Source organism: Malania oleifera, chromosome 10 (genome assembly GCF_029873635.1).
Source record: "Malania oleifera isolate guangnan ecotype guangnan chromosome 10, ASM2987363v1, whole genome shotgun sequence".
Taxonomy (NCBI): Eukaryota; Viridiplantae; Streptophyta; class Magnoliopsida; order Santalales; family Ximeniaceae; genus Malania; species Malania oleifera.
The window spans coordinates 14,090,325-14,107,747 of NC_080426.1; the positions used below are offsets into that span (position 1 = coordinate 14,090,325).

The 17,423-nt window shown below is 38.9% G+C and overlaps 1 protein-coding gene across 3 annotated transcripts in view; it reads right to left on the reverse strand.

Annotated features, from left to right (window-relative positions):
* Window positions 1–17,423, reverse strand: part of LOC131165632 (uncharacterized) — a 55,727-nt gene that overhangs the window by 13,576 nt on the left and 24,728 nt on the right. The window lies entirely within an intron of this gene.

Consider the following 17,423-nt stretch of genomic DNA (forward strand, 5'->3'; position numbering starts at 1 on the left):
TTAGGATTTGAGCAAAATCCTAGATACCAGTTTCCTAAAGTGAATAATACTCTAAAATAATAGATACCTTACATCATAAAATCCAAAAGAATAAAACTATAATAACTTCCAATAAAAATTCTAAATTTCAAATATTTTGCACAATTCTTGATCCTGGGCCTTTGAGCTGAACTAGTATCATCATAAAATCATTATCCTTGGTTAGAAAAAATTTGTATTTGAATTTTAAATTTTGAAAGAATTGAAGAACGAAGCAGACAATTCACATATTCAAACTAAATTGAATTTTATGTAGTAAGAGTTTTTTGGGAAAAATGAATCCCACACACGAGATCTCATTCATGTCTTCGATTTTAAACTCAATGAGTAGTGCCTTCTTGAAATGGCTTTGTCACCATCAGTTTTCTCCTTCAACGCAGATTCCAATATTGGCACTTCCATCAATTTTTCTTGAGCTTGTCTTCTATCCCAGCTGGTCACAGCTCGGGTGTAACACTAGCTCTCTTATCATTACCTCAAACTTCTCGTTTTTTCCCTTCCATATGACTAATAATCCCTACTCCTTTAAGCCCTTTAGATTGTGTCCATACACTAAAGTAAATTACGTCCTTCTTTGAATATCCAATATGCGTGGACTAGAGAAAACACTATTGTCTAACCTCTTTGTAAAATTCTGTACGACATGTCTCCAGAAAACAGGATCAAACTAAGCCTTGATCAGTATGACTTTTTGTTGGGTGGGCTGACACTTTACTTGCGCTAGATGGGTATGGGTAAACGGGTGGAGCTGATTTTTTAGTTCATGCCTCAGGGTTAGTTCCAGAATAGGGAATAAAAATGAGCCTCAGCTTTTCTTGAGGTAGGCCAAGTTAAAAAGCAAAGCAGAGAGGAAATTCGGTTTGGTAAGTTCGGTCAGGAATGAGGGATTAATACTTTAGCCTTGGCAAACACAATGATATGTGGATATCGTCAAGAATGAGAGAAGAAGAGCTGGGGAGGTAATCAACATCTAGGGAGAAATATGCAGGGAAGCACGTTCCTGCAGCAGCAACAGCACTAGTAAATGATGATGACAAGGATAGATTTCCATTCATGCAATGACCCCCTTGACTTTTGACTAGTTTGAGAAATCAACTTCAAAGGCCAAGGCATTGATTGGGTTTAATTGAGCTTCAATCAGAAGTTTAAATGGAGGCCTGGCCTGTATGGATGGGTCAACATTTAAATTTAGCTTCTATCAGACATGATGAGGAATGAAAAGGAGTTGGACGATCACATTAGCGGAAGATTCATATTTTAAGATTCAATTTTACTGGATTGGGTTTGTTTTGATAATTTGGTTATTTTCTAATTTGTGATCATTTTGTTCTTAGGGTTTATTGTTGCCTATAAATATAAGATAATGCAATACTGAAATAACTTTGACTGAATTATTAAAAACCTGCCTACTAATCTCTTCTCCTCCTCAGTCCTCGCACCCATTCTCCCTCAATTCTTGCCTCCTCTCCTTATTTCTCCTAAATCTCCCCGGGATCAGAGCGAAACTACATGAAGCAATCATTTTTTTTCTCTTCCTTTGGAAATTCCACCTCTACCAAACCCCTTCAATTCTGCCACATCAAACCCCTTCTCAACTAAAATCTATCTTTGCGGCCTTTAAATCACTGGCATCATCCTATCTTAATCCCTCAAACCCAATTTATCCCTAGATACACCTTCAATCCATTCACAATCACGACAAGACTAAGGATATAACTTTAACCAGAGTTTCAAATTTCCTTCAACCTAGATATATACCCAACATTCCCATTGAATTAAGAAGGAAAGGAAAATTTCGATGCTGCCAAAAAAAATTTCATGCTGTCCTCCCCAAGCAATAGTCCATCTGTTAAGAATTTCACTTATGAATTTGTCAAACATTGTAAAAATATAGTGGATGACGAGTGCTTACAAACATGGTTGGGTCCAAGATCCAATAGGCTTAAACTTTTTAGGTCAAATTGGTGCTCACCCACGGATATCAAGCTTGCCCATGAGAACTCCCTCAGTCCTAACAAGTGGCATCAGAGTCGATGGTTCGAATTGGGCTCAAGTGTTCGTGCATGTGTTCATACGTGTTGCTGCCAAAAATTTTTCATGAGAATTTGGATCAATCACAACTTTGATCACCTGCCAAAAATAAAAGAAAAACAGCTTTGAGGACTCAGGGTGTACTCCGGGGGATCACTCTGATGCCTAAGTTAGGGAACCTAGAAGGATTGTATGTTTGCACTAGTAAAAGTATGGATGAGAATGAGATAAGATGAGACATTTTACCTTTCTTAGGGGGTCCTTTTTTGTAGGCATTCAAGAGACCTCCCTATTGATTTCCCTACTAATGGATCACAAGTGTTACATTTCAGATAGATACCCAGAGAGTAAAGATTGGTGTGCTAACCTCTTGCTTTAATTAACGAACATTACCTTCTTCCCATAATCCCTTGATGTCTTGTCATTTTTTTGGTCTTGCATTAGTTAATGGCAAGTTTAATGCCAAGGTCTCTTTTAGGTTATATCAATACGGATGTTTATCCCGTAAAAGAGGACTAGGGGATTATATGGATGCTAATCCCATAGATGAGTGGACTCCCATGGTTGAGCAATGGCTCCTAGTTGGTTGCATGACAAGTAATGACTTTTGTTTAGAGGGGAGTGGTTGGAACTCACGGGTGAATGGGAGATTGTTGAGAATTCCACTTGTGAATCTGTCCCACATTAGACAAATATAGTGGATGATAAGTACTTATATACATGATTGGGCCCAAGACCCAATAGGCTCAAGCTTTTGGGTCAAGTTGGCATTCACCCATGGATGTCAAATCTGGCCATGAGAACTCCCGAGGTCCTAGCACCATCGTTGCTATTTAAGCCATTGTAGTGTCACTCTACAATCACCATCATTTGTTCCATATTGTCATCATTCAAATATTTGTTGCTGCACTCTTCTGCCGCCATGAGCACCTTCCTCCATCACAGCCTTTGGATTACTATGTTGCTTCAACATCACCACCACCTCATCTTTGTTGACTGACTTTGAGTAGCTACTTCCAGTTGATGATGCCACCATTGTCACTATTTGATGATGCCACCATCGCCAATCAGCCTCCATGCCTCATCATCACCCCGCCTTGCCATCATCACACCATCACCTTTCCTCTTTGAGTCTTCAACACCATTGACCGAATAGGCTTCCATGCCTCATCACCACCTCATCATCACCCATCCTTGCCATCATCACACAGTCACCTTTCCTCCTGGAGTCTTCAATCACTCGTTCTCACTATAATCTGGTCATCACTCTAAATCCTTTCTCTTCACCGCCACCATGCCACCTGCAAATAGTTGGTGTTTGAAATGAAACCCTAGTTCCCCTTCATTCCCCCTCCCCCAGATCAACTTAGATCTGCATTTCAGATCCGAGTGACCTTATCCAAATCCATAACACTTCTAAACTGCTGGTCCAACAACAAACAATGAACTGGCTAGTTTGACAGTCTGGACTAGTCCAAACCAACCAACATGGGGGAAGAAAAACAAAATCAAAATTTCTTGGTATTCTCAAAATCTTTGAGGACTTTGCGTCAGTAGGAACAACAATTACATTTGACTACATTAACTAGAAGAGGTAGCCTTCATACCTGAAATCAAGTTTATTATTTTTATCCAATTGATGAGTCACATAAATCTATGCATGGAGTCCTGTTCAAGTTCTAGTTTCCCCCAAGAAACAAGTGTCTGTTCCTTGCTTGTTTTGGGTCTTAGTTCTTTGAATCTCCTTGATCCCCCAAAAAAATTACAAATGTCCTTTAATTTCTTTATATATGTGATTAATCAAGGGTAATTATTGTCTTGATGATCACCTTTGTAGATCCCAAGATTGATATTATAAGGATTGTTACAGTTAGGTGGTTCTTGAGAAGGAAGGAGAGCTTTGTTGTGCAAAGTAACAAGCGTACTGGAGAGAGCCTAGAGAGGAGAGTTAGGCAATTCCCGAGAAGCTCAAGCACGGATTGTGGTGGATGAAGGAATTCTGATGGATATAGGAGTTCCTTGAACTAGTGGAAATCCAAAGTGGAGGGAGAGAGAGAGGGAGAGAGAGAGAGATGGTTCCAATCTCTAAAGCCGAAAAAAGTCCCCTCATGAATAATCAGGGGTATTTATAAAGGGGAGACAAAATGCTACAAGGTCCCTCATCTTCCAATAATAGATTGACACATTGCATATCAATTAATGAAAATAACTAATGGTTCGAAAGAGAAGAAAGAAAGGAAACACGTGTTACTATTGACACGAACAATTGAGCAACTTAAGAAAAGGAGTAAGGGGTAAGAACCCACTTAGAGAACCCTAACTCAAGCCACCACGTCTAAACTCCCTAGAACATCCCAAGACCGGGATTGGTAGAGACCTGTTAAAATGTCAACCTAGAATATCTTTGTAAATAAAACAAATTAGGAAAGTGAGTAATTAGTGAGTAATTATGGGGGATTTGATTTCATTTAATAGGAAATTATTTCCTTGATTAGAATAGGTTATTGTATTATATATTGGATTGTACGAAGGAACAAAATTATGAAAGAAATATTTTTTTCCAATCTTTTCTTCTTTTATGGTATCAGAGCCAAGGTTTCTTAAACCCAGCTAAAACAATGGCTAACAGCAGAGACTCTATCTCCTCTGCAAACATCACCGGTGATTCAGAGGTTACATCCGGTGGGAGTACGAATGATAACACAATTTTTCCATTCTCACTGGAAAAATTAAACGGAAAAAATTTCCGTGAATGGGCTCAATCCATTAAACTAGTAATTGAGGGAAAAGGAAAACTTGGTTACCTTACCGGTGAGCGAAGGAAACCAGATCCATCCGACGCCATCGCCTTGCAAAGATGGAGGTCCGAAAATTCCATGGTCACTGCTTGGCTCGTCAATTCAATGCAACCATCAATCGGAAAAATTTATTTGTTTTTGCCGACGGCGAAGGAGGTCTGGGAAGCCGTACGTGAGACGTACTCCGATGGCGAAAGTTACTCTCAAATCTTCGACATCAAGACACGATTGTGGCAGATGAGGCAAGGCGAGAGAGGGGTTACCGAGTATTTCATGGAGATGAGTCATCTCTGGCAGGAGCTCGATCTGAGCATTGACGAAGAGTGGGAGTGCTCCGGCGATAGCACTCGAGACCGAAGGAGGCTCGAAACGAGAGGGTCTTCGAGTTTCTTGCCGGCCTGAATCGAGAGCTCGACGATGTGAGGGGACGGATCCTTGGCCGGCGCCCTCTCCCTTCAACCCGACAAGTTTTCGCAGAGGTCAGGCGTGAGGAGAATAGGAGACGGGTAATGTTGTGACCCCAAAATGATTCCGCTGGGCTGGACCCGGCTGCACGTGGATCTGCCCAAAAATTAGATGGGCCGCACACCGGGCCGGACGCATCAGCCCTTACATTAAAAGGCCCAGGAGGACCTAGTCAACAGCCACAAAGAGGTAAAATGTGGTGTGAACATTGTCGAAAAACAGGTCATTCAAAAAATACCTGCTGGGAGATTCATGGAAAACCGGCAAACTGGAAACCGAGACAATACCACAAAAATCGTGGGTACCAGGCCAACACTGGCGGGTCAAATGAAAGATCACAAGGAGAGAACAATGATACCCCATCCAGCAGTGTATTTAGTCCTGAACAGTTGGATCAGTTATATAAGATGTTTTCATCAATGCAAACCTCGGGTCAGTCTTCCTCTGGTTCTCTGGCTCATCAAGGTAATCATCTGACGGCTTTAAAAACCACATCTTGTTACAAATGCCCTTAGATAATTGATTCAGGTGCGTCCGATCATATGACTGGGTCATATCAATATTTTTCATCCTATTCCCCATATGCCGGGAATTTGAAGGTAAAAATTGCAGATGGATCTCTCTCACCAGTTGCTGGAAAAGGAAGTATTCGCATATCTGATTCCTTAACTTTACAATCAGTCTTACATGTCCCCAAGTTATCCTGCAATTTGTTATCTATCAGTCAGTTAACAAAAGACTCAAATTGTTTCGCTAAATTTGTTTCCTCCCATTGTGTTTTTCAGGACCTATCATCGGGGAAGACGATTGGCACTGCTAAAGCGTATGAGGGACTCTACTACTTTGAGGAGGCAAGTTTGAGTGAATTATGTAATACTGCAATTTGTGATTCTGCATCTACTTCTAAAAATAGTGAACCTTTGTTATGGCATTCACGGATGGGTCATCCCAATTTTCAGTATTTAAAACGTTTGTTTCCTTCTCTTTGTTATAAAATGGCTTTTGAGTTTCAATGTGAAGTATGTGAGCTTGCTAAACATCGTCGTACTTCGTTTCCATCATCCATATACAAACCATCTCGCCCATTTGCAATATTTCAGAGTGATGTATGGGGTCCCTCACGTTCCCTAAATCGCACCAATACAAAATGGTTTGTGACCTTTATCGATGATCATACTCGTTTTGTTGGGTCTACTTACTGAAAGACAAAACTGAAGTCCGTTCCATTTTTATCAATTTTCATACCATGATTCATACACAGTTCCAGACTCATATTCAAATCCTACGTACTGATAATGGTACGGAATATTTCAATACCATCCTGGGAACTTATCTTCGAGATCATGGGATTGTTCATCAAAGTTCTTGTGTAGATACCCCTCAACAAAATGGGGTTGCTGAATGAAAAAATAGACATATACTTGAAGTCGCCCGGGCTTTAATGTTTACCACCCACATGAAACATTATTTTTGGGGCGATGTCATCTTAACAGCCACACATCTCATTAATCAAATGCCAAGTCGAGTACTCTCATTTGTCACTCCTCTACAGAAATTTCAGGAAAACTTTCCTAACTCTCGTCTCCCTTCCAGTCTCCCACTGAAAATTTTTGGCTGTACTGCATTTGTCCATGTCCATGCACACCACCGCGATAAATTGGATCCTCGTGCCATTAAATGTGTTTTCATTGGTTATTCACCTACCCAAAAAAGCTACAAATGCTATGACCCGATCTCAAAACGACTGTTCGTTAGTCTTGATGTTACCTTTTTTGAAACCACTCCTTATTTCTCAAAGCCCTCTCTTCAGGGGGAGAAATGGAGGAGTGAAGATCGGTTCTTTGATCCTTTTACTATTGAATCTGAATCTGCAATTACTCCAGTTACTTCATTCTCTGACCCGTCTATTGACCCGCCTATTGAGTCTTCCATTACAGTACTTCCTGGTCTGCCAAACACAACTGAACACTTACGCTCAGGGGGAGATGCAGGAGAACAAAACAACGCAGACATACTGGTTTACTCAAGAAAGCCGAAAACAAAGGAGAAGGAGAACCTCATATCTGAAGCACCAAGATCGTTGGACCCGGTGATGGCTCCGAATAATCATGATCTGGTAATTGAGTCTTCTTCTGACAATCCTGCACCTGATGATATCAATCTACCTATTGCAATCAGAAAACAAACCAGGTCATGTACTCAATATCCTTTGTCGAAATACATGTCTTATAAAAGCTTGTCTACAGGATATCGTGCATTTGTCTCTAATCTGGACAGGACGAAAGTACCAAAAAACATTCAGGAAGCTCTAGAAATACCAGAATGGAGAGAGGCAGTCTTGGAAGAAATGCGAGCCTTAGAAAAAAATGGAACTTGGAAGTTGACAAATCTACCGAAAGGGAAGAAGCCAGTAGGTTGTAAATGGGTTTTCACAGTGAAATGTAAATCTGATGGAACAGTTGAAAGATATAAAGCCAAACTTGTTGCAAAAGGCTTTACACAGACCTACGGCATTGACTATACTGAGACATTTGCACCAGTGGCAAACTTAAATACATTTCGGGTTCTCTTATCCCTGGCAGCCAATTTAGATTGGCCACTACAACAGCTTGATATCAAAAATGCTTTCTTAAATGGAGAATTAGAAGAGGAAGTTTACATGACTATACCACCAGGATTCAGTAGAACAGGTGAAGAAAACAAAGTGTGTAAACTAAAAAAATCGTTATATGGCCTCAAACAATCTCCAAGAGCGTGGTTCGACAGATTCGCAAAGGTACTCAAGAATCAAGGGTATCGACAAGGGCAATCAGACCATACACTATTCTTCCAACAGTCTGAAGGAGGTAAGAAAACAATTCTAATAGTGTATGTTGATGATATAATTCTTACTGGTGATGATACTGTAGAAATGGAGAGATTGAAGAAGGTTCTGGCTACTAAATTTGAAGTTAAAGACTTGGGACAGATGCGGTATTTCCTGGGAATGGAAGTGGCAAGAACAAAAAAGGGGATTAGTGTTTCGCAGCGAAAGTATGTTACTGACCTCCTAGTTGAAACTGGCATGCTAGGGTGTAAACCCAGCGAAACCCCGATAGAAACAATAAAGAGGGTTGAAGATTGTGGAAAACCAGTAGAAAAAGAGAGGTATCAGAGATTGGTTGGCAAACTGATCTACCTATCACATACTCGACCAGATATTGCATTTGCAGTTAGTGTAGTAAGCCAACACATGCACTCACCAAAGGAAGTTCACTTCAATGCTGTATACAAGATCCTTAGATACCTCAAGGGATCCCCAGGAAGAGGACTCTTCTTCAAGAAATGTGAGAGCAAGGAAATAGAGATCTTTACAAATGCAGATTGGGCAGGATCAGTGGAAGATAGAAGGTCCACCACAGGATATTGTACATTCGTTTGGGGAAATCTCGTGACTTGGAGAAGCAAAAAACAGAATGTGGTGGCTCGTAGTAGTGCTGAAGCTGAATTTAGGGCAATTGCTCAAGGGATTTGTGAAGGATTGTGGTTACGAAAACTATTGGAGGAATTACGGGTACCGGTGAACCTTCCTATCAAACTCTACAGTGACAATAAGGCAGCTATTAGCATCTCTCTTAATCCAGTCCAACATGACAGGACTAAACATGTGGAGGTAGACAGACACTTCATCAAGGAAAAAATTGAAGAAGGAGTTATATGTATGACTTATGTACCAACCAAGGAACAAACTGCAGATATTCTCACTAAAGGCTTGGGACGACAGAGTTTTGAAGATCTTATTAACAAGTTGGAGATGATTAATATTTATGATCCAACTTGAGGGAGAGTGTTAAAATGTCAACCTAGAATATCTTTGTAAATAAAACAAATTAGGAAAGTGAGTAATTAGTGAGTAATTATGGGGGATTTGATTTCATTTAATAGGAAATTATTTCCTTGATTAGAATAGGTTATTGTATTATATATTGGATTGTACGAAGGAACAAAATTATGAAAGAAATATTTTTTTCCAATCTTTTCTTCTTTCAAGACCCCACAACATAGAGTCTTAGTGTTAGATATATGTATTAAAAAATGGAAGAAAAAGGATAAAATATACTAGTGTAAGAGAACTAGGTGGTGGAACCTAAAGGGAGAAAATATAATAAAATTTAAAGATAAAATTATTAAATATGGGGATTGAACTATAGAGGATGGGATAGATACAAATACTCTTTGGAGTAGATTAGCTAGCTCTATTAAAAAGATAGCAAAAGATATTTTAGGTGAATCAAGGGGAAGATTCTCAAATAGCAAAGAAAGTTGGTGGTGGGATAAAGATATCCAAAAAGTCGTAAAGACAAAGAATTTGGTATAAAACGTAGCAAAAATGTAGAAACATTGATAACTTTGAAAAGTATAAAGAGACGAGAAAAGATGCAAAAAAAGGCCATTAGTTAAACTAAACACAAATCATTTAATAGTTTGTATGATAGATTAGATACCAAAAAAAAAGGGAAAGAGATATTTAAACTTGCTAAAGCTAAAGAAAGGAAAAGTAAGGACTTAGGAAATGTAAAATGTATAAAAAGTGAGCATGATATTGTCTTGATTAAGGACGAAGGCATAAAAGATAGATGACAAAGTTACTTTAGTAAGTTGTTTAATGAAAACAAATAAAAGGCTCAAACTTAGAATTGACAAATGAGAAAAAAACTAAAAATATAAGATTTATTCACAAAATTAGAGTTAATGAAGTTAAGTTTGCACTAAAAAAGAGAGTTAGGACCGGATAACATCCAAATTGAAGTTTAGAAATGCTTAGGTGATAACAGAATTATATGGTTAACTAATTTATTTAAGACAATTATAAAAAATAAGAAAATGCTAGATGAATGGAGGAAAAGCACTTTAATACCTATATACAAAATTAGAAGAGATGTTCAAAGTTATAATAACTATCGTGGAATTAAACTTATGAGTCATATGATGAAACTGTGGGAAAAGGTAGTTGAACAAAAATTAAGGCTAGAAACGAAGGTCTCTGAAAATCAATTTGGTTTTATGCCTGGGAGATCTACCACAGAAGTTATATATCTTTTAAGAAGATTTATGAAAAAGCTTAGGGAAAAGAAGAGGGACTTACATATGGTATTTATTGACTTAGAGAAAGCATATGATAGGGTACTTAGGAAAGTTCTATTGTGGGTTTTAGGAAGAAAAAAAAAGGTGTATGTAGTAGGTACACTAATGTCATTAAGGATATGAACAATGGAGTAATGACTAGTGTAAGGACTATAAATGGAGAAACTAAAGAATTTCCAATCACTATAGGTGTACATCAAGGATCTGCTTTTAGCCCTTATCTTTTTGCTTTAGTGATGGACCAACTAACTAAGAACATTCAAAATGAGATTCCATGGTGTATGTTGTTTGCAGATGATATTGTATTGATTAATGAAACTAGGGGCGGAATAGAGGCTAAGTTAGAATTATAGAGAGAAGCTTTGGAATCTAGAGGCTTTAGGACAAGTAGAAATAAGACAGAATATATGAAATGTAATTTCAATAATGGTAGGAGGAATATTGGAGACAAAGTTAAACTTGATGATGAAGAAATAAATAACACTTGTAGATTTCGATACCTTGGATCTATTATGCAAGCTGAAGGAGAAATTGAAGATGATGTGATGCATAGAGTTAAAGCAGGTTAGAAATTTGACACCGGCTTGCTCCATAACAACCAAGTGGTGAACTAGAGTGAAGGCCCCCGTAGCCTAGATTGCTAAGCAGGATTCCTCAAGGGGCTTCCTAGGATATTAGGGTTATTTACACTCATAGGTACAATGGAGAAGAGCTTTAAGTGTGCTTAGTTGATCGTAGAATACCCTTAAAATTAAAAGGGAAGTTTTATAGGACGGCTATAAGACCAACTATGTTATATGGATCAGAATGTTGGGCGAAGAAGAAACAAAATATCCAAAAAGTAAAAGTTGCCGAGATGAGAATGTTAGATGGATAAGTGGTACTCTGAAAGATAAATTAAGGAATGAACATATTCGCGATAAGTTAGGTGTAGCTCCTATAGAAGATAAGATAAGGGAGGGACGACTTATTTTGGGCACTTGCAACGTAGGTCACATAGTGCGCCAGTGGGGAAGAGTGAGTTAGTTACTATGGGGGGTAATAGAAAGGATAGGGGCAAACCTAAAATAACGTAAAATGAGATAGTGAAAAAGTATTTAATAGCCCTAAATTTGTCAAAAGAAATGGTCCATGATCGAATAAATTGGCGGAAAATGATTCATGTAGCCAACCCCACCTAGTGGGACTTAAAGCTTGGTTTCGTTGTTGTTGTTGTTGTTGTATGTACATATACGTTCGACATTGATCAATTCTATAATTAAGGGCAAAGTAGTAATTTTGCGCATTTACAATAATCATCAAGAATCTTTTCAGCATTACGTTTATCTTCCTTCCTATCTCGATACTTTAGTCCTCTTCACTTCTTAAATTGGATGATTGACATGGAATATTTCTTTTACTATTATCAACTACCAAATAGCCAAAGTTTTCATATTATTGAAACAATAATATTTGGTTATGCTAAATGGTACTGGCAAGCAATCAAGCAAAATTTAGAAAATTTGATAGGTAGACTATTACTCTCTGGACTAACATGAAACTTCACTTGAAAATTTTTAATGGTTATTTGGTCATTAGCACTACTAGTATGTGTTAAAGAGTTATGTTATTCAGTGTGAGTCAGTAAGGGTATTATGGTCATTGGGATTGTACTTGACATATATTATAAATAGAGGGAGAGACCTATCATTTATGTTAGGTCTTCCATTTTACACAATTATTCAACATGGTATCAGAGCATGATTTTGAGACCTAAACCCTAATTTGTCACAACCACCATCAAAACTAAATCCGCTGCATGGCTTCCATCATAGGAGAACTTCCAGCAACACTATAGCCCTAGAAAACAGCTAGCAGCTGCTGGAAGTCAGACCAGTCGTTGGAAATTTCCTGGGTGATACTACCGGTTGAGGAACATAGAATCTACCATAGATTTTGCAAAAACAACACCTAGTCACCCACAGACACAGCCGATCTGCCCCCCAACTGAAATCCCATCTCCAGACAGTTCCCTACTCGCCCTCACATGCCGGTCAAAGGCTTCCAAGGCCGACCTCACATGCCGATGAGTAAAGTCAAATTCAGGCATGTTTTTTGGCATGAATTCATCCAGCAGTGCTCAAATCCCTTCATAAACATATTTGTGAAGATTTTGGTCCAAAGATCATGCCTTTTTTAATTGCTCATTTGTGGCGCACCCGAGGGATGGTTGTTGTTTGATGCTTCTTGAAGCTGTTTGTCAATGGTTATAGAGTTTATTGGGCTTAAAATAATGGTATTTGCTGTGCTTTTTTTATTTTACGTTGTGTGCTTGTGGTTTGCATCATTTGTCAAAGGTTGTGCGTGTTGGAATGGAGTTGATGAATTCAAAAAACATGTTGTCTGCTGTGTATTTTTTATCTGCTGCTCTATCAAGGTGGTTTCTGTGTTGGGATGGAGTTCCCAAATTCCAAAAGTGTGCCTCCCTTGCCAATTACTTGTTCAAGTGAACAGTATGCTATAACTATCTCAGAGGAGGGGCATTCAAGGTTCCTACAATATCAGGCATTCCAACAAGCATTTCATCATACATTGCATCTTTTTCTTAGAAAAGTAATCATAACATCTGTATGTCATCTGGCATCTCTCCCACTAGTCCCTAGGTTATTAACCCTACTACTATTGACCATGTGAAAAATGTCACCAACTTATTTTCTTCTCCCCAGTATTCTCAAAATCTACCTCAAGTTACCCTTGCTGATGGGTCCACTATTACAGTTAAGGGAATAGGAACAATAAATCCTACTCCCTCCATCTCTTTTTCTTCTGTTTTGTACATTTCTAAATCCCCTTTAATCTCATGTCTATTAGTTAAAATATAAAGTCACTAAATTGATATGTAACCTTCTTTTCTGATTTTGTTCTTCTTCAGGATCTCAAGAGAAGGAATACGATTGGCATAAGACATGAGGCTAGTGGAATTCACTACTTAGTCACTCTCTTCTCCTACTACTTGTAGTGCCGCTACCACACCACATCAATCCATTGTCGCCTTGGTCATCCAGCATTGGACAAGTTAAAACAACTAGTTCCTACTTTGATTTCCGTGTCTAACCTTGACTATGAGTCTTGTCAATTAGGAAAGCATCATCGTGTTCCCTTTGCCTCCAAAGTCAATAAAAGAGTCGTTAGCCTTTTTATGCGAGTCCATTATGATGTTTCAGGTCCTTGTCGTGTCACATCAAAGTCAGGGTTTCAATACTTTGTTACATTTGTTGATGACTTCAAAATGACTCGGTTGTATTTAATGAAAGACCATTCTAAGTTGTTTAATATCTTTTGTGTCTTTGTTTCTTAAACTACTCAGTTTGACATGCCAGCCCGGATATTTCGTAGTGATAATGCTAGTACTCAATTCATTACCTATATGACTAACTCTAGCATGAACCATCAGTCATCTTATGCCCAAACTCCACAACAAAACGGAGTTGCAGAGTGGAACAACAAACATATTCTTGAAGCCACTTGAACCCCATTGCAGCAAATGAATGTCCCCAAAGTTTTTTGGAGTGATGTCGTGCTCACTGCTTGCTCTCATTAATAAAATTCCATCTTCTATCCTTGGGGGTAAAATCCCATATTCAATTATCTTCCCTAAGGCTCCTTTTTTCTCCCTTCCTCCTTGTATATTCGGTCGTGTGTCCTTCATTCATCAGCTAAATCCAAGAAGAGATAAATTGGATCCTCATGCTATAAAATGTATTTTTCTAGGTTATTCCAATACTCAAAAATGATATCGATGTCATAGCCCCACTTTATATCAATTCTTTGTTTTTTTGAGTCTACACTATACTATTCTGATGCCTTGAGTTCTGTTGACCTTGATGAGTCCCTTCCTTTGCCTAGCCTTCTCAATCCTAACTTATTTCATCCATCCAGTCTTCCTACATCTTCATCCAATTTGAGTCCTCGTTGCTTGGATAGTCCCAATCTGCAAGTGTACACACAGCAACTCAAAGTAGGACAGCTTCCTCCAACTTCCACTTCTACGCCTACAATACCCTTGTTACTTGTTAGATGATCCTCTTCCCCAGGTGGTTGAGCCTCCTATTGCTGTTCAAAAAGGCAAACGCATTTGTACCCAACATCCAATCTTTAATTTGGTTTCTTATGATTTCCTACCCATTATGGACGGAGGACTACAATGGTTGAAGAGATGCACATGCTATATGATAATGATAATTGGGATTTGGTACCTCTTCCTTCTGATAAACCTATGGTTGGTTGTCGTTGGGTGTACAATGTGAAAGTCAATCCTGATGGTGTTGTGGCTCGTTTGAGGGGATATAATCAGGTGTACGATTTGGATTATTCAAACATATTCTCTCATGTCGCTAAACTTGTCTTGTTTATCTCTTTTTAGTCACTACTTGTCACTGGTCTCTACATCAATTAGATGTGAAGAATGTTTTCTTACATAGTGATCTTCATAAGAAGGGCCATATGGAGCAACCATCTGATTTTGTTGCTCAGGGGGAGTCAAGCTCGGTGTGTTGGCTTAAGAAATTATTATATGGACTAAAACAATCTCCAAAGCATGATTTGGCTTATTTAGTAGATGGTGTGTAGTAGATCATTCTGTATTTTATCGTCATACTCCATCTTTTGGCAAGATTTTGCTCATTGTGTATGTAGATGACATTCAGATCACTGGTGACAATGATCAAGGCATCCAATACCTAAAGCTTTTCTTATAAAGTAAGTTTCAAACCAAGGGCTTGGAACCATTGAAGTACTTCTTAGGTATAGAAGTATCGAGATTTTCTACGAGAATTATCTTGTCACAGAGGAAGTATGTTCTTGATATTTTATATGAGACAAGACTATTGGGATCCAAAACTATTGATACACCTATGGATCCCAATATTAAGTTAGTGCCAAATATGGGTGATTTGTCGCCTAACCTAGGGCGGTGCTGAAGACATGTAGGAAAGTCAAAATTATCTCATAGTCACTCAACCAAATATATCCTTAGCAACAATTGTTGTGAGTTAGTTTCTCGATTCCCCAAGAACAAGTCACTGAGAGGCAGTAATTCACATTTTAAGATATCTCAAAGGTGCACTAGGGAGAGATCTCTTATATCAAGATTAGAGTCACTCTTGTTAATTTTGGTCTAAATACCCTTTCCATCAGTTTTGATTTCACTATATAGAAGAGATTTACATAGTTGTTGCCTGATTTTCAGCACTAAAATACTGCCATATTTTCAGCATTATTTACAGCCTAATTGCCTGATTTTCAGCACTTCAATGCTGCCAGATTTTAAGCATAATAATTACAGCCTAACCAGCATTATTTACAGCCCACTATTTACAGCCTAATTGCCTGAATTATCTCCGTTAACATCCCCCCTCAAATTGATGCTGGTAAATCAAGAAGCATCAATTTGTCAACCAAGAAATGATGCCAGTGCCGAGAAAGAGTTTTGTGAATATGTCGCAGTTTGACGTTCGATGGAAATGTGAGGAAGAGTAATCACTCATTTGACAAAGGATTCACGTATGGAATGGCAATCGACTTTGATATGTTTCGTACGCTCATGGAAGAAAGGATTAGCGGCGATCAGAATAGCACTAGTATTATCAGCATCAAGAGAAGTGGAATGAAGCTGAGAAAAACCAAGTTCACCCAATAACCCACGAAGCCATGTGATCTCAGAACATGCGGAAGACATAGCACGATACTCAGACTCAGTGGAGGATGTGGAAACTCTGTCTTGCTTCTTACTCTTCCAAGAAATGATTGCATTGCCAAAGAACATGCACCAGCCAGTAACAAAGCGACGAGTATCCGCACATCCGACCCAATCAACATCACTATACCCCACCAGCTGAAAGGAAGATTCCTTAGGAAAGAACAACAAGTGTGTGAGGTGCCCTTAAGATATCGGATAATGCAGCGGACAACAGCTAAATGAAGATGTCGGGGAGCCTGCATAAATTGACTGACTTGCTGCACAGCAAAAGAAATATCAAGACGAGTAATCATTAAGTAGTTCAAACTCCCAACAAGTTGCCGATACAAAGATGGATTTGATAGAAACTCGCCTTACTCTTGACGAAGCTTAAGATTTACCTCCAAGGGATTAAGAACAGAATTACCCGATTAGAGACCAGTCAATGAAATCACTTCCTGCGTGTATTTGTGCTGGTGTAACAACATACCAGTCGGAATAAGCTGCACCTCAAGTCCAAGAAAGTACTACAGGAGACCAAGATCTTTCATGTGAAAAGAGGCCTTGAGATGCTGTTCTAATTGCTTAATTAACTCAGTTACGGAGCTAGTAATTACAATGTCATCAACATATACCAAAAGCAATACAATTCCTCCAGAAGTCTTGCGAAGAAAAAGAGAAGAATCAAATTGACTCTGAGTAAAATGAAAAGCAAGCAGGGTAGAGCGAAATCTATCAAACCATGCACGTGGAGCCTGTTTCAGTCCGTACAAGGATCGACGAAGCCGACAAACCTCTGAGGAAGGTGTAGCAAACATGCCAAGAGGTGGAGACATAGATTTCTTCCTTCAAATCCCCATGTAGAAAAGCATTCTTCAAATCCATCTGCTGGAAAAACCACCCCTGTGACGCAGCAAGAGCCAAGATAATCCGCATAGTAGTCATTTTGGCAACAAGTGAAAAGGTCTCTTCATAATCAATACCATACTCCTGCCGGTTCCCAAGAGCCACGAGACGAGCCTTATATCTTTCCAGTGACCCATCAGACCAAACGTTTACAAAGTACACCCATTTACAACCAATAGGTTTGACACTAGAGAGACAAGTCACATCACAAAATCCCAAATGTGATTATCTTGAAGAGCTTGGATTTCTTCTTGCATGGCCTGCTGCCAACATGCTTGGGTGGCTGCCTGGGCATATGAGTGAGGAACAAAAATAGTGTCAAGAGTGGCAGTAAGCGAGGTATG